Source organism: Equus caballus, chromosome 3 (assembly GCF_041296265.1).
Source record: "Equus caballus isolate H_3958 breed thoroughbred chromosome 3, TB-T2T, whole genome shotgun sequence".
Taxonomy (NCBI): domain Eukaryota; kingdom Metazoa; phylum Chordata; class Mammalia; order Perissodactyla; family Equidae; genus Equus; species Equus caballus.
The window spans coordinates 18,098,278-18,120,433 of NC_091686.1; the positions used below are offsets into that span (position 1 = coordinate 18,098,278).

The window sequence follows — 22,156 nt, forward strand, 5'->3', positions numbered from 1 at the left end:
ATCTCCAGAAACCCAGACCTCCCTAGTTCACATACATTTCAGTCACCACCTGCTGGTCAGGAATGAAGGGTGCAAAGTGCTGTGAGAGGACTCGCTATACATACAGTACTTTGACAAGGCTACAGGTTATCGGGAAGGTAGCACAGAAGTTAGAGGCATGGAATCTGCAGTCACCTTGCTTGGGCTCAAATCCTGGCTCTATCACTTACCAGCTAGGGTGATTGAAGATAAGTTTCTTAACCAGTCTGTGCTTCTGTTTCCTCATCTGTAAAGTGGGGATAATTGTATCCACCTCATAAGAAGGAGTTAAGGATTAAATGAGTTAATATTTGTAAGGCATTTATAACAGGGCCTTGCCCATAGTAAGTCACTGCATAGGTCATTTTAAAAAACATTTCTAGGGACCGGCCCTGAGACTGAGTGGTTAAGTTCGCGTGCTCTGCTTTGACGTCTCAGGGTTTCGCCGGTTTGGATCCTGGGCGTGGACATGGCACCACTCATCAGGCCATGCTGAGGCGGCGTCCCACATAGCACAACCAGAGGCACTCACAAGTAGAATATACAAATATGTACTGGGGGGCTTTGGGGGCACAAATAAAAAGAAAAAAAGCTTGGCAACAGATGTTAGCTCGGGTGCCAATCTTTAAAAAAAAAGATTTCCAGAGGTCGGTCCAGTGGTGCAGTGGTTGGGTTCAGCACATTCCACTTTGGTGGCCCAGGTTCACAGGTTTGAATCCTGGGCACAGACCTATACCACTTGTCAGTCAGGCTGTGGCAGCAACCTACATACAAAATAGAGGAAGACTAGCACAGATGTTAGCTTAGGATGAATATTCCTCAGCAAAACAAAACAAAACAAAGATTTCTATGACTGACTTAGACGTCTCCTCTTCAAAAGTCATGTAGGAATATGAAGATAATATTCTGAGCTAATATGCACTGAGTGCAATTGGCCAGTGTTTAGTGTAATATAAACAGCACATCTAAGTCCAAGCAACCCTGTTTTACAGATGAGGAAGCAGAAGCTCAGAGAGGCTAGATAACTTTTCCAGGGTTCCACAGCTGGCTGTGTATGACAGACCTATCACAACCAGCTGTGAAACCTTGGGCAGGTTACTTAGCTTCTCTGAGCCTCTATGAAAAGAGAGGCTTGTATGTGTGGAAGAACTCTTCTTTTATCCTTAGTGATGAGTGTGAGCCAGGAAAGTTCATTCTGCTCTCCGGGTTGGCAACTACTTGCCTCAGATCTACCACTCAAACCAACAATGATTTGTTCATATATCACATCTTTACTGAGGGCCGAATAGGGAGGCTGTGGGAGATAAAGAGATGAAGACAGTCCAAATTTCAAAGGCAACAAATCAGAAAGGCAAGTAGGAGCCAGAGCTGGCACTGAGTGCTAATCTAAGGAGTTTGGACTTTGATAGGTGGGTGTGCTTGGTACCCTTGGTGTGCCCCACTTATCCCCTCTCTGCCCTGCTCTGTCTCTCGGGAGTCAGAAGTCCAATATCTAAGGACTACATCACCTGGCCTCCAGGCCCTCTAGATTTCATCTGGGTTCAGCCAATGGGAAGCAGGAGGAGGAGATGAGAGAGCAAGAAGAGAGATGGATAGATGGATGAACAGATGGATGTATTTATTTACTTATTCTCTGCCCTCTCTCCCTACCCGGATGTGGTTCTGGCAGGGGCTGTATTCCTTGACCAGCGTCAGTGCCTATCGAGGACTGCTCTCCCATGGTCATAGCTTTTGCTGGGTTCCAGTTACCCCTCCCCTCTCCCCATTGTGCCTAGGGTGGTAACACTCACTACCAGCTGTAACCAGTCCCTGGGTGCTCCACCATCCCATGAGAGCTTCTCTTACTGCTCACACCACTGTAAATAATCCCTTCATTAAAGGCTTTTCAGTTAACCCTTTGAGTGTGCTGGCTGTTTCCTGCCTGCACCCTGACTAATATAGTTAGCAATGAGAACCACTGAATTTTTTTAAATTTGATGTGGGTGGAATAGAGTTTAGGAGACACTAGACACAGACAAACAGGATATCAAGTAAGAGAAAAGGCCGGTTTGATGGAAGGAATAAAATGGAGCAGACAGCTATCAAAAGGATTTGGGATTAAGAAGGGAGAGGGAAGAGCCAAAAATGACACTGAACTATAGACCAACATCCTTCATGAACAGGGGCACAAAATCCTCAACAAAATATTAGAAAACTGAATCTAGCAATGTGTTAAAAGGACAACACATCATGACTAAGAGGGTTTAATCCCAGGAATATAAGCCTGGTTCAACATTCTAAAATCAATTACTATGATTCACCAAATCAATAATTATTAGATTAGTTACTAAACTGCATTAATTACAAATGCAAATTAAAACTTATTTAATACAACTACACACCTATTAGAATGTCTGAAATTCAGAAAACCTGGTATCAAATACTGGCAAGGCCATAAAGCAACTGTTCGTTGCTGGAGAAAATGAAAAATGGTACAGCCACTTTGGAAAACAGTTTGACATCTTAGGAAGTTAAGTATACACTTATCATACAACCTAGCAATCCCTCCTCTAGGTATGTACCAAGATAAATTAAAATTTAATTTTCACACAAAAATGCGCATGTGAATGTCTACTTTCTAATGTCTAATGTGAGCTTTATTTGTAATTGCCAACTTGTAATTGTAAACTTGGAACCAACACAAATGTCCTTCAACTGGTGAATGGATAAACAAAGTATTCCAATGCAGTGGAAGACGACTCAGCAATCAAAAACACAGACAAGCAACCAATGCATGCAAGGACATGAATGAATCTCAAATGCATTATGCCAACTGAAAGATGCCAGACTCAAAAGGCTCCATACGGTGTGATTCCATTTACATGACATAATGGAAAAGGCAAACTACAGGGACAGGAAATAGTGGTTGCCAAGGGTTGGAACTGGGGGCATGGCTTGACTACAATGGGCTACAGGGAATTTAGGGGGTGGGCGGGTGAGGGAACTGTTCTGTATCTTGAATCTGGCGGTAGTTACATGACTGCGTGCATTTGTCAAAACTCCTAAAACTGTACTGGCATGTAAATTATATTTCAATGTGATTCCCCCCCCCGCGCCAATGACACTGAGGTTCTAAGCCTAATTGACAGAGAATATGTAGTGTCATTAAGAGAAACGGGGAACTCAAAAGGCCTGATTGTTGAGACTTGTGCAGAAGCTTGGATTTGTGGATTCTGTTCATCCCAGACTGACTGAACATCATCTTATCTTCTGTATGTCTAGCCCATGGAGCCACAGCTTCCGCAAAACCAAAGGACGAGACCCACTCCCCAGCGCAGGGGTGGGTCAAATCCAACCTGACACCCGTTTTCATAAATAAACTTTTACTGGAACTCAGTCACACCTATTCCTTTATCTACGACTGCTTTTGTACCGCAACAGGCAAGTGCAACAGGGACCATATGGCCCACAAAGCTGAAAATATTTACCATCTGGCCCTTTACAGAAAAGGTTTGCTGACCTCTGCCCTACCCCATGGGATATAAGGCTAGGAGCTTCAAGTGACAGAACATAGCCATGAAGGTAGTGATTAAGACCAAAAGAAAAAAAAAAAGACCCTATCTCATTGTGTGTGTGAGGAGTCAGAGATTCTGGGAATTATGGCATTAGTGCACAACTTCAGAGAGGTCACTCAGTCATTAGGCAGCTCGAGCGGAGGTCAGACCCAGGGCAGAAGGTGCCTATGAATCCTCTCCTACCAGATGCAATGTGCAGAGTTAAAACCTGTATTTCCTAGCCTCTCTTGCAAAGAGGTGTGTCTAAGAAGATAAATATAGGAAGGAGGTACAGTTTGGTAGAGCTTCCGGAAACGTTCTTTAAAGGAGGCAATCTCAACAGACGGGTACTCTTTTTTCCCATTTCTCCTTTTTCTGCCTGAAATGCAGATTCTACGGCTGGAGTTGCCACAGCAATCTGACCGCCAGGAGGCAACCTGAGGATGGAACACAATTTCTTGCAGATATTGACACTGAGATGGTGAATCAGATGTCAGCCATGACCTCAAGGAACTCCATTTCATGGACAAGACAGCCAAGTAAACAAATTTGTTATTCAGTATGACAGGTAGAGCAACAGAAACCTGTGTGACACAGAGAACAGTACCATTAACTACAGGAGCCACAGGTGGTGTGCAAGCAGGAAAGGCTTCCTGGAAGAGATGATGTAACAGGTCCAAGTTGGTCAGAAAGACAGGAGGTCGCATAGCCTCTCCAACACAATCGATGACAAGGCCCTCCTTTTACTGGTGGCCTATTTCTGTTCTTCTGGGGCCATTTTAGTCAGAAAGTTCTTTAGATGGACTTGAAGTCCTCAGTCTTACTTCTACATTGTGGAACTACCTGTGATGTTTCTAATGAAACTCTCAAGTTTCCTCTAAACTTCCTAGGTTATGGTAGGTTGTTTGCAAAATGACCACAATAATTCCCTTCCTTGTTTTCATGCCACTGGATAGTCAATCACCTCCCATAATGACTCTGGACTTAGCCATGTCACTTGCTCTGGCCAATGGGACATCAGCAACATGACACAAAGAGGTTTGAAAAGTACTTATGTATTAAGGCTTGCTCTCTTGCTACTCTTGGGATCTCTGGGACCATCAGCATGTGAATGAGCCTAGGCCATCCTGCTGGGTCATGAGAGACATGCGACCAAGTCATCTCCACTGCCCCTGCTGACACTGAGCCAACTGCCAGTTGTGTGAATGAGACCATCCCAGGTCATCCAGTTCCAGCTGAGCTGACCAAGACCAGAACAATCACACAGGTCATCCAAAGAATCACGGGAAAGTCAAATCAACATGTTGTAAACACCTTAAATTTACACAATTTATATGTCAATTATATCTCAATAAAGCTAGGGAAAAAAAGAATCGTGAGAAATGTTTGTCTTAAGATAATGAATTTTGAGGTTGTCTGTTATTTAGCAAAAGCAACTGATACACTCCTTTACAGACCAAACTCCCCTATTCCCTCAGGCTTTCCTCTTACTCTCCACCCCACTGCCCAAGACTGCTCTGGTTTGCCAACATCCTCCTGAAATGGGGTCCCCAGAACTGAACATCACCTCCTGAGCATACGCTGGCCTTCTTTCTCTGGACACTACACTCCTACTAAGCAGCTTACATTCATTTTAGAATTTAGATAGCCATGTCATCCTAACACACAGTAGGATTTTTCACATCCTAATAAATATTCCGTACTTGTATAGTTAGGTTTTCATTTTAATAGTAAAATACACATAACATAAAATCTACCATCTTAACCATTTTTAAGTGTACAGTTCAGTGGCATTAAGTACATTCACATTGTTGTGCAACCATCACCACCACCCATCTACAGAACTCTTTTTACCTTGGAAAACTGAAACTCTATATCCATTATACAATAGCTCTATTCACCCTTCGCTCTAGTCCCTGGCAACCACCATTCTACTTTCTCTCTCTCTGAGTTTGACTACTCTAGGTACCTCATGTAAGTGGAATCATATAATACTCCTGTTTTTGTGACTGGCTTATTTCACTTAGCATAATGTCCTCAAGGTTCACCCATGCTGTAGCATGTGTTAGAATTTCTTTCCTTTCTAAGGCTGAATAATACTCTACCGGATGTATATATTACGTTTTGCTTATTCATTCATCTGTCCATGAGCACTTGAGTTTCTTCCACGTTTTAGCTACTGCGAATAATGCTGCTATGAACACGGGTGTGCAAATTATAGTATTTTTGAACCAAAGTTCAGTACTTCTAATTTTTCCTCTAATAAACTTCATTTAGTTTAATTTGGGTGGTTGTTTACCAGTTGAGATCTTTTTGAATATTTATTCACTATCCCTAACAGCTTTGTATCAGTTACAAATTTGATCAGCAGGCTATGTCTTCAACTCAAGCCAAAACAATAACATTTTTTTTTGAGTATATACCATGTGTCAAGTGCTTTACAGGCATCACCTTATTCACAAATATCAAAATATCCCGGAGCAGGTACCATTGTTATCTTCCTTTACAGATGAGGAAACCAAGGCCTCCATCATTTTTTGGATTAGGTATTTCAAGTAATTACAATTTCACTAACTATACTAGTTCTCCTTTTGCCCAGTGGGATGAAAGGCTACATAAAATGCACAGCTGACATCTAAATACAATCATGCGTCACTTAATGACAGGGATACATTCTCAGAAATGCATCGTTAGGCGATTTCATTGTTGTGTAAACATCAGAGTGTACTTATACAAACCTTGTTGGTATAGCCTACTATACACCTAGGCTATATGGTACTAATTTTATGGGACCACCAACGTATACGTGGTCTGTTGTTGACTGAAACGTCGTTCAGCAGCACATGTCTGTAAATGATATTTATATGTGACGCTCTCCTGGATCAACCAATCCAGTAAACATACCAAGAAAGATTATATTGTTACTAAACACACACACACGGTCAGAACTGACCATAATTTCCTCAAGGCCAGTGACCAGCTGTTTGTAGCTTAGGCACCTGGCATAGAGTTAGCCCTTGATAAATGTCTATTAGATGATGATGTCCTTTATAAACCCATACACCTTGCAGTGTTCACCAGTTCTCTAAGTGTTCAGAGGTCATTTGTTTATAAAATATGTTAGTGTTTTTCTGAGGAATCATCAGCATCAGGCTCAAACACCTACAGCTGGTGTTTCTTTTCCCACCCTTTGAAAACTGGGACAAATGTTACATTATCATCCATCTTCTGGCATCTCCCTCTGCTCCACAATGCCTCAAAGTTTATTGACAGTACATAGGGGTATAGCAATGTCACCTGGTAGTTTTCTCAGACTCTTGGGATGTAATTCAAATGGACCGGGGAACAAAACTCATTGAGAACTGGGTATTCTACCATCCCCACGCCTGCTCTTTCCAGCTAGGTCTTCAATAAGAGGAAAAATATAATAGAGGAATTGAGTAGCTATGTTATCCTTTGTTTATTCTAATGTACCTCTCAGTACAGTCATGTGCCACATAATGACGTTTTGGTCAACAACAGACCGCATATATGATGGTGGCCCCATAAGATTAGTACATCTGGCCTAGGTGTGTAGTAGGCTATACCATCTAGGTTTGTGTAAGTACACTCTACAATGTTGGCACCGTGACAAGATTGTCTAATGACGCATTGTTCAGAATGTATCCTTGTCCTTAAGTAATGCACGACTGTATATCTTTAAGAATGCTTTTGATTGACTGCCGGCTTTTTCAAGTGTCATTACGTGTTGTGCAATTGTGTCTCCCTGATCCTATTAAAAGCATTCAGCTCTTCAGAAGCTTACAGATGGATGAAACCAGAGTGGTTCTATCCAAGCTATTTAAAAATGTATCTATAGGGCCGGCCCAGTGGCGCAGCAGTTAAGTGCGCACATTCTGCTTCTCAGTGGCCCGGGGCTCGTCAGTTCGGATCCCAGGTGTGGACATGGCACTGCTTGGCACGACAGGCTGTGGTAGGCGTCCTACACATACAGCAGAGGAAGATGGGCACAGATGTTAGCTCAGGGCCAGTCTTCCTCAGCAAAAAGAGGAGGATTGGCAGTAGTTAGCTCAGGGCTAATCTTCCTCAAAAAAAAAAAAAGTGTCTAAAATAGTTTGCCCTTTAACTATACTTTTTAAAAAATTACAAATTATGCTTTGTATTTTTCAGTGCCAGGCTCCAAAAAGAACCATTAGGGATTTCAATAGACAAAGTTATTGCCTTGTAATACTGTCTTCACTCTGCGCCACACAAACACAATCAACTGATTTTCAGTCAAAGTATTAAATCAATTCAATAGGGAAAGGAAACTCAAAGAAATGGTGCTAGAACAATCAGATATCCATATGGCAAACAAAGAACCTTCACCCCTTTCTCTCACTGAGTACACAAAAATTAGAGATGGATCAAAGAGCTAAATGTAAAAGCCAGAACCACAAAGCTTCTAGAAAAGCATATCAGAGAATATTTTCAAGACCACAGGATAGGTAAAGATTTCTTGGACAGGATACAAACAGCACTAACCCATTGATAAACTGGATTTCAAAATTTAAAAGAATTTCTGCTCATTAAAAGACATCATCAAAAAAATGGATAAGCCACAGACTAGGAAAAAATATTTGCTAAACATGTATGTAACAAAGGACTTGTGTGCAGAAGAACTCCTATAAATCGACAATTAAAAAGTGAACAACCCGATTTTTAGAAATGTCAAAAGACTTAGTCACTTCACCCCAAAGATATAGGAATGGCCAATAAGCATATGAAAAGGTGCTCGATATCATTAGTCATCAACGACATGCAAATCAAAACCACACTGAGATACCAACTAGAATGGCAAAAATAAAAAAAAAAGAAGATTGACAACCCAAAGTTTGGAGAGAATACCGAGCAAATGGAACTCAAATTGTTGGTGGGAGTTTAAACTGGAACAATCACTTTGGAAAACGGACCGTTTCTTTAAAGTTAAACCTATGTCAACCCAATGACACAGTAACTCTATTTGTAGATATTTACCAAGAAAGTGAAAACATGTCCACAAAAAAACTCATATAAAATGTTCAGGGGCTGGCCTGTGGCCGAGTGGTTAAGTTCGCGAGCTCCGCTACAGGCGGCCCAGTGTTTCGCTGGTTCGAATCCTGGGCACGGACATGGCACTGCTCATCAAACCACGCTGAGGCGGCATCCCACATGCCACAACTAGAAGGACCCACAACAAAGAATATACAACTATGTATTGGGGGGCTTTGGGAAGAAAAAGGAAAAAAATAAAAAAAAAATCTTTAAAAAAAAAAAAACTCATATAAAATGTTCATAGTAGCCTTATTCATCATAGCCCCAATTAGGAAACAAACCCAAATGTTCATCAACAGGTGAATGGAAAAGCAAATTATGGTATAGTCATACAATGGAATACAGTAAAGCAGTAAAAATGAATGAACTATGAATATACGCAATAACATGTATGAATCCTAAAAACATTATGTTGAGTGAAAGATGCCAGGCACACATACCAGAAAAACTCCATACTGTAGGATCCATTTATTTGAAGTATAGGAACAGGAAAACCTTATTTATAGTGGCCATAGTCAGAAGTTGTTAGTAGTGGTGGTTGGGTGGGTGGGGGAGATTCACTGGAAAGGGGCATAAGGAAACATTCTAGAATGATAGAAATGTTCTATATTTTGTGTTGCATTGTGTTTACATCATGATACAACTGTCACAACTCATCAAATTGAATACTTAAGATCTGCGCATTAATTGTATGTAAATTATACCTTTTTTTTTTTAAAGATTGTCACCTGAGTTAACAACTGTTGCCAGTTTTTTTTCCCCTCCCCAAAACCCCCCCAGGACATAGTTGTGTACTTTAGTTGTGAATGCCTCTGGTTGTGCTATGTGGGACACCGCCTCAGCACGGCCTGATGAACGGTGACATGTCCACACCCAGGATCTGAACCAGCGAAACCTTGGGCCACCGAAGCGGAGCACTTGAACTTAACCATTCGGCCAGGAGGCCTGCCTCCAAAAACCTCAATTTTTAATCACCATAAGTTGTTGTGTCTAAGGGCACAGAACACAGAACCTGTTTGCACCATGCAAACTCAGGTCTATAATCAAACTAAATGGAAATGCATGAATTAAAGTCTCTGCCATTTAAAACTAAACAAAACCTGTAAGCTTACTTTTGGGGATATCACCAGTATAGAGACAATGGCTGGAGCCAGGAGAGTAAGTTTTCTGAGGAATTAACGTTAAGCTAAGGCCCAATAATTTAATCAGTCTCGGCACTTGCTGACAGTATCTGAGGATGGCACTTTTCCCTAACCAAGGTCAAACTGGGAAAGCTGAGCCGTAGGTGTTAGGAAAGTCCTCACTGCTCATAAACAACTCTTACTAAGGAAAGGAGGGTTCAGAAAGATGTTCTTCTCTGTATTGCTTTAGGCAAGCCAAGTTAATGATGGCTATAAGCGAGAAATGATGTGTAACAGTTTGTGGTTATAACTGTACAGGTTGGGCAATAAGGCTTGGCACACCACAAGGATGGGAAGCCTTCACTCAGTGCCCACCCTCCAATATACCCCAGAACCAGCCCCACAGCTGGAGTTCCCAGGCAGGAGCAGCCTTGCAGAGCTGTGCACCCTTAGGGCACCCCTCCCTCCTCCGAGGAGGCTCCACAAACTGCCACAGACCTCTGACCTCAGACATTCCAAAGGGCCAGGATCAAGGGGCTTGATTGGCAATTAGATTTTTCTATGGACGAATTTTTTTCTGTAATTGTATCCCAATATAAAATACACTAAAAGAAAGCACTGTGGCCAGAGGTCAGTCCAGGACTCTAGTTATTAAGTGAGATGGGCCCTCAACCTAATTTTAAAACAGATTGTGACATTAGCTGAGCCAATCATAGTCTGTGTTTTAGGTATTTATGTATAAAATGACATCTGTAACTTATGCAAATTAATTCATTAATAAATACTTGTTAAGTACCTACGTATGGGCCAGGCCTAGGCAAAGCACAGGCTACAACGGCGAGCAAAACAGATAGTTTCTGCCTGCATGGAGTTTACAGCCTAGCAGGAGAGATAAGACAACCAAATCATTAGGATTTGAATTAACCTTATTTAAAGGAGTGTTAAATGACATATCTGTAACATACTTTGAGTTCCATGTGAAAAACGCACTACCCACACTCTAGGATTGAATTATGATAAAAATACTGACATATTGGTAGTTCAGTAAAGAAAAGAAGACAGCAGTCCAAGGGCATAAAAAGCCAGTTTGAGGGGGCTGGCCCCATGGCCAAGTGGTTAAGTTTGCACACTCTGCTTTGGCAGCCCAGGGTTTCACCAGTTCAGATCCTGCGTGCAGAGGTAGCAACGCTCATCAAGCCACGCTGAGGCAGCGTCCCACAGAGCAGAGCCACAAGGACCTACAACTAGAACACACAACTATATACTAGGGGGATTTGGGAAGAAGAAGAAGAAGAAAAAAAAAGCCAGTTTGTGACTGGCAGGAACTCCCTTTCCCCAGAGCAGTTTTCAAGCCTCATCTATTGGCATTTTTTCAGTATAAAATGGGTCTAAAGGAAGTAGGGGGAAAGAGCAAAATGTTCAGAACATCAAACTGCACTTATGCAACTACCTTATGATGCAGTATTCAAGGCATCATGACTGACAACACTAGATAATTGGTCATAAGTACTTCAGTTACCTCTCAAATACAATTATTTGAGAAGCTTCAGCTACCCGATATCTGTCAAATAAATTAAAATGTTGCAAAATCCAATGGTCAATTCTCATCCTCATCCCACTTTGATGCAGACAGCAGCAGCGTCTGATATCGTAGGTTCCACTCTCTTTGTAACACACTTTGGTAACCATGGCTCACTTTATGATGATCCTATTTAGTCTCATGGCTTTAAACACTATCTATTCTCTGACGACTCCCAGAGTTATCAGCCAGGTCCTCTTCCTTGAGCACCAAACCACTATAAACAACTGCCTATTTGATATCTCTACTTGGATGTTTAATAGGTGTCCCAAACTTAAAATGTCCATGACTAAACTGGTATTTCCCCAAGCACCAAACTCACTCTTCCCACAATGGCTTCACGTCAGAAACTGGTAACACAAATTTTCCAGCTGCTAAAGTCAAAACCTTAAAGTAATCCTTGATTCTTCTTTTTCTCTCACTCTTCACATTTGATCCATTAACAAGTCTTGCTGGCTCTCTACGTTTAAAATATATCCTGAATCCAACCACTTCTCATTTCTCCTATTGCTACCACCTTAGTTCAAGTCACCATCACACCTCTCTTCTACATTATTCCAATAGTTGAACTGGTCTCCCAGATTCTACCCTGCTCCTCTCCCCCATTGAGGTGCACCTGTACCCTCAATCTATTCTCAGCATAGCACTGAGAGTGACTCAATTAAAATGTAAGTCAGAGCAAGTCACTTCTCTGCCCAAACCCTCCACAGGCTTCACATCTCTCTTGGAATAAAAACCAAGGTTCTTACACTGACCTACAGGGCCCTATGTGGTTCATCTGCATCCCCTTCCTCCTTTCATCTTTCTGACCTTATGTCCTACTTCTCTTCCCTTGCTCACTCTGCTCCAGCCACAGTGGTTCACTGCTGTATGTATCTCAGACATGCCAGGTATGCTCCCATCTCCAGGCCTTTGCACTTGCAGTTCCCTCTTCTGTAGAAATATCTACTTAGCTTACTCTCTCACTGCCTTCAGGTCTCTACTCAAATGTTATCTTACCAAAAAGAAGTGTATTTCCTTATTGTTTGTCTCCCCCTATCATCCCTGCTAGAATGTATACTCCTTGAGGACAGGGAATTTTTTGTCTGTCTTATTCACTGCTGGATACCCAGTGCCTAGAACAAGGCCTGGTATATTGCTGAAAAAATGAAAGATTTCAGACATCGTTCCTGCAGAGTTAATCAATAAACCAAGATGTATAACTGAACTCATAAAAACTGTATATATGTAATTCAGTAGGGTCTTTGGATATGTTCAAAAATGTAACAGAGAGATTACTCATGTCGCTAATCTAAGTAGTTTGGAGCAGAATCTGGTTTTAATGGTTCAGGAAAGAAAACGACCATTATCTATTAACAGAATAGCTCTGCCTGCCACTTGGGATTAGGAGAATGAGCTGCTGCTCTCAGTCTTAAACTACAACTTGACCTGCCAAGAAGGTGCCCTCACCCAGAACTGTCTCTCCAACTACCATCCCTCCTCATGACTCATACTTATCAGTTAGCTCAGTCCCCTTGCAGTCACATTTCCTCCCTCTTAACAGAGAACTATACAGGATGTCAAGCCTTACAGGACCAAAATGACCTAGCACTTAGGGACTATGTTCAGTCAAATGCCAACAAACAATGGTAAAGGGAAGGCAAGTGATAGTGGACTCAAACAAGTGGTAGTGATTCAAACCTAACCAGTTCATAAGGAACCACTCTGGCTGCAGTGAAGCCTTCCTGCCCCCACAACCAGTGCATCACCACATCTCATTAATTGGACCCTAATGCCCCTTGAATTCAACCACTGCTCTCTGGTTCCCTGAACAGACACCCAACAGTTCTCCTGGTCCTGACCATTTCCTTCCCCAGCCTTTAAGTGTCCCTAGGATAAAGCCCAAATTCCTTGATGGGACTCACAAAGCATCTCCCCAGTGTAAGCTGGACCCTTCCCCACCTCTCCACTTTACCCTTACACTGCACTAAACATGCTAGCAGCTACCATGTCTCACTCACTCCTTCAGTCCTGCTCTGAGATTTTGGTCCAAGCTGTTTGCTCTGCCTGAAACAATCTTTTCTTACTTCCTCAGGCTAAGTCCTTCTCAGAAGATGTACTGGATATCCACTCAAACACCACTTCTTCAGGGAGGCTGTGCCTAGGCTGAGTTAAGCAATTCTGCTTATGGTTCCCAAGCAGCCTGGGCTTTGGCTTTCACAATGCCCATCACACCTCACTGGAATCACCTACACAGCGTCTGTCATGATGGTAGGACGTTGCTTATCTCACACATTGCTGTCACCAGGACAGAGCACAGCACCTGACACCCAGGAGGTGCTATGTGATGAATGAGGAATGAACTTACGAATAAGTGCAACAGTGAATGAATCAAGAAGTCAGGTTAAAGCCAGTATGGATGCTGCACTGACTAGAAGGCAACAGCTTTTCCTGCCTAATTCCTTCTTTCTGATTTTAAATATTTTAAAATCTTAAAGAGTTTAAGCTACTTTGAATGATGTCCCAGAACTGATACCATGCAACATCACACTAGGAGAGGGGTGTCATGACTTAACATCTAGTTGCAAAGGGACCTATAACGTGAGAACCTAATTCTTGAACACGGTACAGGAGACAAAAGTGTAAAAGCCAGTTTTAAGTTTAATCTTTGTTTTGCAAAAACCAGGACCTGTTAGAGAAATAAATAGGAATGCCTTCCATGTGGCCTTCAACATTTGTCATGTACCAATAATTAATTAGGAAGGTGTGGCTAATTGTCCCTCAGCCTTCCTTTAGGCCCCTGCTGACACCTGGAATTGAGTCAGTGTGGCAGATAGGCTATCAGTGCCTCGACAGAAGAGCTGGACCCAAAGAGGAAAGACAAGCACACCTCATCATCAGAGCCCAAGCAGGAGTAAGTGGCAAGTATGCAGCTTAAGTTCTAAACTGCATCTTCATAGCAGAGGGACTGTCTACAGTACAGTTATAGCTCCCTACTAACCAGCTTGTACTTAAGTCTTTGAAATGGTAACATGATTCTTTTCAGCAGGAATGCTTTCAGACAGATGTGAAAATGTTTCTTTACCTGCACTTATGTTTCCATTGAAAAATAAAAGCCAAACTAAAGAAACAGGTATTGAGTTTTACAAATTAGTTACGATAAAGGCTTTGGTCTCTAGGTTTCAAAGATCCAGAGGCTCTATGGAGAAGGTTTAGTTTTCCTATGACTTGTTTGTTTATTTGAACAGTGCCTACACTGACTCAATGACATGGTCGCAGATTCCTCCCTCCTCATTGAGAGCAGAAACACAAACAGGACAAAGGAAAGAAATGCTATTCCTCCAGCTCCACAAGCTGACATGGCTATAAACTGTTAAGCAGCTACCGTGGAATGAGAGAGTTTATCTAGCCCTGGCCAAGGATGTCAGTTCCCCAGCCCCCAGGCCCCTCCACACAGTGTCCTAGGAGGGACACTAATCAAAGGCCTAATGACCTGTCCAATGAGGTGTAACTACCCAAAGTACAAAAGGATGAGCTAAATTGGGTCATAAAGAAGTAAATTTAACACCCAAAGAGGTATCTGGATCACTATTAGGTCTAAAAGTTAGCCTCAGCTGATTATTACAGTAGGAAAAAGTACTTATCTATGAGCTATATTAATTCTTTATTAAAATCTAGCAATAACAAGATTATTTTTTTTCTAAGTTTGCCTTAACAGTGACTTCCAGACTGACATCAATCTGAAAATTCCATCCTCAGCCCTACTCTCTCCTGGAACAATTGTGTCTAATCTTTCAATTTCACTATGACTTTTACGTAAACCTTAACTTCTAATTTCCAGCCTTGACAACTTGTTCCGGCTCTGGCTCTATACTTCTAAGTGTCTACTGGAAATCCTTGGAGTGATCTACCAGCTTCTCCCAACCGAAATTCATCTTTCCTCTCAAACTTGAACCTCCTCCTGTGCTCCCCTACCCCTTCCTGTCACCAGAGCACTTTCCTCCTTTAGTCCCCAATATTTGTAAGCACAATGAGTCAGGCATTACGCCAGGAGTTGGGACACACAGCAGCGATCCAGACAGGCCACATCCCTAGAGCCTAGTTTCCATTTCTTGCTACACGCACAGCTGAATACCAGGGACTGATAAGACACAGGAACATAAGGGGTGTTCAAAGATCTTTCCTTGTGGGGGGCACGTGAACAGAGAGTCTGCCTTTCCCTTTAAATCACTGAGGTAAAGCCCATTTGGCCGTGATGCATGTGAAGTAACCAAGCCCAGAGAGGTGCATTACATAATTTTGTTTTACCTGTGGTCCTAAGAAGAGGGTGTGTTTTTAATTATAATGATGTATGTTTTTCAATGTGCAAACTTAATTTACTGACATTTTCTTAGTGTTTTCCACCTTTTATGTGGATACAAGTACTCTGCTCCTGGGAAAACCATTTTTTTTTTTTTTGAGGAAGATTAGCCCTGAGCTAACTGCTGCCAATCCTCTTCTTTCTGCTGAGGAAGACTGGCCCTCAGCTAACATCCGTGCCCATCTTTCTCTACTTTATATGTGGGATGCCTACCACAGTATGGCGTGCCAAGCGCTGCCATGTCCGCACCTGGGATCCGAACTGGCGAACCGCAGGCTGCCCAAGTAGAACATGCGTACTTAATCGCTGAGCCACTGGGCCGGCCCCTATTTCTTTTTTTTTTTTTAAAGATTTAATTTTTCCTTTCTCTCCCCAAAGCCCCCCGGTACATAGTTGTGTACTTTTAGTTGTGGGTCCTTCTAGTCGTGGCACGTGGGATGCCACCTCAGCATGAGTTGACGAGCGGTGTCATGTCCCTGCCCAGGATTCGAACCGGCAAAACCCTAGGCCACCAAAGCGCAGCGTGCGAACTTAACCACTCGGCCACAGGGGTGGCCCCAAAACTAGCATTTCTATGGCAGCAAAAAACACTCCAGAGAGTTACCCACCTGCCTTCCTTCTGGATTTCGGGTATGGGACACTCTTAGGGCGCCCTGGAGCACAGCAACCCTGACAGGTGTTCTTTGTTACATTGGCCCCTGCTCACCAGGAAGGTTAAGTAGTTCTCCACTGCCTGCAAGTGCTCAGTGCCCTTCACAAGTATTTCTTACTTGTATGCAGAAAACTGTTTACCAACTAGGCCATGACCACACTCAGCTGTGATCTAACAATCTTTTAGTTGTTAAATGTGAGGTGTAAAATACTCTAATTTCAGGACAGTCTTTGCTACACCACCCCTTTTCTTCTTTTTCTTTGTTTTGGTTAATGAGTAATGAAGGAGGCTGGTTATAAAATACAGGATATATATGGGATACGCCTTCCTGAAAACAGCCATTTATTTTAGTATTTTAGAATTTTCTGATTATTGTTTAAATGATGCCCAACGTCTTGCCTCACTATTGAGACTCTAAGCTATTTCAGGACCAAGACTGGGTTTATATGGTATTAAGGAGATAACAGGTTCCTGAAATTTCACACTTCTAGGTATTTTGGTAACATTCCTATAATACTTGGAAATTACTTAAAGGCATTTAAATGTTCTCTGCACAACAATCTTAGTATATCAGGTATATTAAGCATTGAAGGAAGGAGAAACAAAGACAATAATTTTATTTTATTTATTTATTATTTTTTTTTGGTGAGGGAGATTGGCCCTGAGCTAAGATCTGTGCCCATCTTCCTCTACTTTGTATGTGGGATGCCACCACAGCATGGCTTGATGAGCGGTGTGTAGATCCATACCTGGGATCCAAACCTTAGAACCACCAGCCACGGAAACGGAGTGTGCAAACTTAACTGCTACACCACTGGCCGCCCCAAAAACAATAATTTTAAAAGAATAACCACCGTGACCAGGAGGAAGCCCAGGGCTGGGGGAATCAAAACAGCCTTTTACAACACAATGATTTAATTTTGAAAATAACATCAGATAAGGAATACTATATTTGATCACTTCGCCCATTGCTCTAAAATACAAGCTATGTTCCCCTAGCCCCTGGCACAGGAATATCAACGCAAAAGGCTGATAAGTAACAGGAAGTATGGCTGATCTCTCTACCATCCCCCATCTCCCTGACAATCACAGGATGCCTGACATGACAAACACACCATCTCACATGCTCCCAGAGCCACCCCCCGGAGAGGGCCCTCAGAGATGATAACCATTTCCTAGCAGAAACCACCATCAGGCTGCAGAAACCATTAACCAGATGGAACATCCTATAATATGCTTTGGGATGCTGTGCTACAAAACCATCCATCAACAAGCACCAAAGAGACCCTAAGGGTCAAAGCTATCTGTTAGCAAGCACCAAAGAAATAGCAGTCTTAGAAAGCAGCATAAGATCTGTACAGTCACCTTTCAATTACACACATGAATTCATTACCTATGTGACTGCATTACTGTTTGGTTCACTGACACCTCAGATAGGAAACATCGGTGCTGCCTAGACCCTGCCATCTTTTTCCCTCCAGCACTTTTAATAGTCATAGAGCGAGAAAGGGCAAAGGCCCACAGAGAGAAAACCAGCTCACTATCCTCTGCACTAGCAAGAAACTTTTAGGAGGGTTTGTTATTTAAAATATATGCTCATTACAGAAAATTATTGTGTGTTCTTCTCATATTTTTTTTTCGCTAAGTTTTTACATTTGTTCAATGTTCTTGTGATCAAACTGTATTCACAATTTTGTATCCTGATTTTTTTCATATACTATTTTGACATAAGCATTTTTCATGTTATAACAGACAGCTTTTAAGGGTTACATATTTCACTGACTACAAGAACCAGCTTTTCACTTCTTTAGTCATTTTCAATTTGTTTTCTGTTATAAACTATACAGGTTAAGAAATTATGGTCCAGAAGTTATACGACTTGCCCAACGTTATCATTCTGAGCAAAACATAACTGTGAACGTAAATAATAAAGATTTTGAGGTTGTAAAGTGATATGGTAAATCTCAAAGCCAGGGAGACGTGTTTCTGGTTCTATTTTGGGGTCATCTATTCTCATGAGAAATTGAGAGCTGACAGTTTGAGAGTAGCAGTTATCCCAGGCCAGAAAGGAAGACTACACTGTGTTCGGTACTCAGTTCCCACTCCTCACAGCCTTCATTCCTAATCCTTCATGGTAGAGGATGAATACAAATCCTCACAGAAGAAACTTTTGGGAATGGCTCTGAGAGGTGGTGGGGAGAGTGAACTATCCCTCTAGTAATTCCCCGCTATCCTGGGTCCCAAAGAGTATGGCATTTTGTCATTGGCTACCTTGAGAACTGCTAGGACAAAGGCACTACTTGCAATGCCCCTCTAAGAGCAGGAAATAAAGAATAAGTACTTAAAGATAGGGTTTGAGTGTATTTAGGTAATGCAGGAATATTCATCTCTTCCTTCTTAATGTTTAATCCCTATTTTCTAAGTGTTCATTCCCATCACCACGAGACAAATATTTACTCCATTTTTACTTTCTTGGTTTAAAGAGCTGGTACTTTAGTAAGCTCATACCTAACCTATGGCTAATTCATAAGTGAGTGTTTGAGTGTAGGAAAGTCTTACTGCTTTCATGTTTTTCTCAGTATCTCTTAAACTTTCTGACTTTCATGAGCCCAAGCTTATTTCAAGTATCTTTCATTCCACACTTTTTAAAACACCTGACACCTAAATTTTTAGACTCTCTTGAAGTTTACTAATACAAAGATATTACTTTCGTAGGTTAAGTGTTCCATTATTATACTGTATACGAATTCTCAAAAATAGCAGAATCTCCAATTTTTTTCCTAGATGCTGTGCAATTCCAATAGTGGATTTATCTTAGAATTGGACCTCCTACTATAAATACGCATAAGTGACTTGTCAGGCATCAGAAAGGCTCTTCTACTTCTAAGTTAGGGGTCTCTATCTGAATCCTGTGTTTTCTGAATACCAACATATGTATTACAACTTCTTACAACAGATGGTAGTGCATCCTCATTTCATTTCTCCTCTTAACCATATAACTAGAAAATCAGTTCAGTGAAAGTAGATCCTGTTAGCATTACTGGTTTATCTGCTCTGTTGGCCTGTTAAATACTGTTGATTACTTTATTACAGGCCAGATTTGATAACTGCCCTCAGCTGCCCCAGAAAATGGAGTGGATGTTAAGTAATTATTTGTCAAAGGTATCACTGCTATAGCAATGAAGAAACACTTTCAGGATCTGTAAGTCCATCTTTCTCCTCTGAAGACAAGTGTTTTTCTGATTATAGGAGCTCAAAAAATGCACACAAATCAATGGGGCACACTCACCACATTTAAGCAGTATTTTCTCCAACTGCTCATTCAAGGAAGTATTTGCACTTACACTGGAAGCACCCTCAAAGCTCCAAAGACGGTAATTGTTCCCTTCCATTTTACCCTGATTTTGGCCTACTTGTCTCTCTTCTATCCGGGCCAACGCTGAAGTAACGAGGGTTTCTACACAGAATAGAATGATTTTCATAAAGTTTTCTGACAGGATTTGGCTAACTGTGCCAATTTTCCCCACAGATTACATATTCTTCTGATAATACCCCATTATATCGCTCAAGGTACTTACACAAAATACTTCCACAGATGCAAGAAAAGTGAGTAATAGACACAGCCACAATACCCATGGTTATGGTCTGGCATTGATTTATGAACCTAAGACAAAGCCCTCTTCCTTAAACAAATCTGACCTATTAACATCATCATACTTTCAATGTATCTTCTCTTATCACTCTGACAAAAAAATCAGCAAAGTCTAAGATACACTGAAAATTAGTTTTATCAAGCTGGCAACAAATTGACTTTGATGATTAGAATCAGTGACCATCTTTAGAAATCACACTCTTTTTCCCATATTACAAATCTTTGTCTTTTTTGGGTGGGAGGAGCTTCTTTTTCTTCGCTAATCCTACTACTAGCGGGTTTTAGTATTACTATAGAAGTCATATATCTGAATTTTCCTAGTAAATAAAAATAACAACTGATCAGACTCAGACCAATCATTCCATAGGAAAAGTAGGAAAACCAGATGTAAGGAGAAAGCCTTTCACAACAGAATCTTAACCTGTAAAATGGGGAGTCCACTAACAATTACTGAAAATTTTCACCTCTTGGTTCAGACAGATTCTCTAAACTTCTAGTCCAAAAGTAGTAAATCTTTCACATTTTCTATAAAACGGATGGCCTTAAAACTCTTTTGTTCCCTGGTGTAGCTTTTCAGAAGGAAATAGGGTTCCTTATCAAGAATGAATCTAGTTCTAAAAGACAATCATCTTCTCCATCTCTCTCCATATCACGATAATATATTAAACGCCTTTTCTAATTTCAACAGTTTTTCCCTTTAACTGAAAGGTCACACACTAAGGGCCCTTCCTTCGGAGACCTTTGTGCCCCAAAGCTTACAAAGGTCCTCTGGGCGGTGCCGGGTGCCGGTTCTGGATACTCAAAGGGCACCAACTTTTTCTTCCTCCTGTGTTTTGCCCTCAACATGACACTGTGAGAACAATGAACACAAATAAGGTGGGGTTATAACCTTCGTTGGTGTCTATCCTACGCAGTTTTAAACTTTTCTATTCCTGTCCTGTTCTTTAGATTCTGCCGTGGTTTGGGAGGTAAACTTTTTACACAGCCATTCACAAGTCCTGATCTCTCCGCCCCCTCTTCCTTCCTCACCATTCATGTGATAACGCATTGACGGGAACACCTTACCTCACCTTTTGTCTCCGCAACTCCATCTGCTTCCTTCCTGAGCTTCAAAGGTAACCCAGGGCCATCGAGACGTGGCCAGTGGGCACTTGGGGACTGGTAGAGCCACCTGCACCTTCTGGAGGGTCCCTTCTCCCACCTGCCACCTGAACACTCTTTCCTTTAATAAAGATTTACCCCCGAAAAGTCCCATCTCGCTCTGAAAGACGATGGACCAGCTATCCCAAGAGCCCTTTGTCTGAGGCTTTCACATCTCACATCCTTCGCCACAAAGCGTTGGTCCTCACACAGGTATGGGGTCTGTTCGGCACCGGACGGGGGAGCCTGGGTTTCTGCGTCCAGTAAAGGGATGGGTTATGGCCAAGCTCCTTCCAGAAGCCAAAATGCTACAATTCTACGACCCAACTCGCAAGTCCTATTTCTGAGGTGGAGAGGGCGAACTCCGGGGCGATCCCCGAAGTCCGCGCGGGCGCTGGCAGTTAGAACGGCCCCCTCCAGCCCAGGCTCTGCGTTATCTCCGCCTCCAACCTCGGGTGGCTGGCCGCGGAGGAGGCCCGGCCCACCCCGCTCGCAGCCGCGCCATGCCCTCCATCCTCACCCGCGCCGCGGACCGCCCCTCACCTGGCACGCTGGCATCGCCCACCCCGCTGTGCACCCGGAGACCACGGATCCGGACCAGTCTCGGCGGCCACCAGCTCTCCGTGAGAGAGGCTGGCGAGGACACGCGGGCCCGGGAGTCTAGCGCGCCGCCACCCGGAACGCGCCGCCTGGTTTCTAAGGAACCGGGGGCTCTGGAAAGGGAGGGGCACGACGGCGGGGGGCGGGGGGGGGGAAAACGACGACTCTGCGCATGCTCCCTGACGGGAGTGGACACGCGCGGGGAGGGGCCGTGACTGGGAGCTGCGCATGCCCGCTCGTCGGGGGCGGAGGTTGAGTAGCCTGGCTGGGGGCCCTGGTCATTCATTTCCGGCGTTGCAGGCGGCGGTATGAGCTGTGTTCCAGTCTCGGCTTCTTTCCGGTCCGCCGCCCGGCCTCAAGAGCAGGGAGGTTCTGGGAACTGTGGTGGGCCTCTGTTGTCTTGTGGTGAAGGAAGATCTGCTGTTGGGCAAAGACCTATCCTGGCGGAA

The 22,156-nt window shown here is 42.7% G+C and overlaps 1 protein-coding gene across 7 annotated transcripts in view; it reads right to left on the reverse strand.

The window, feature by feature from the left end:
* GFOD2 (Gfo/Idh/MocA-like oxidoreductase domain containing 2) overlaps positions 1-21,924 on the reverse strand; it is a 40,721-nt gene extending 18,797 nt beyond the window's left edge. Inside the window, exon 1 of one of the 7 annotated variants that reach the window (XM_001915947.6) lies at positions 21,651-21,924. The gene's annotated coding sequence lies outside the window, so the exon portion shown is untranslated. Of the gene's footprint in view, positions 1-21,032 lie in introns of all 7 variants that reach the window. The other 6 variants (XM_070263039.1, XM_005608340.4, XM_005608339.4 and 3 more) reach the window with 6 other exon arrangements.
* Positions 21,925-22,156: the final 232 nt, after the last annotated feature.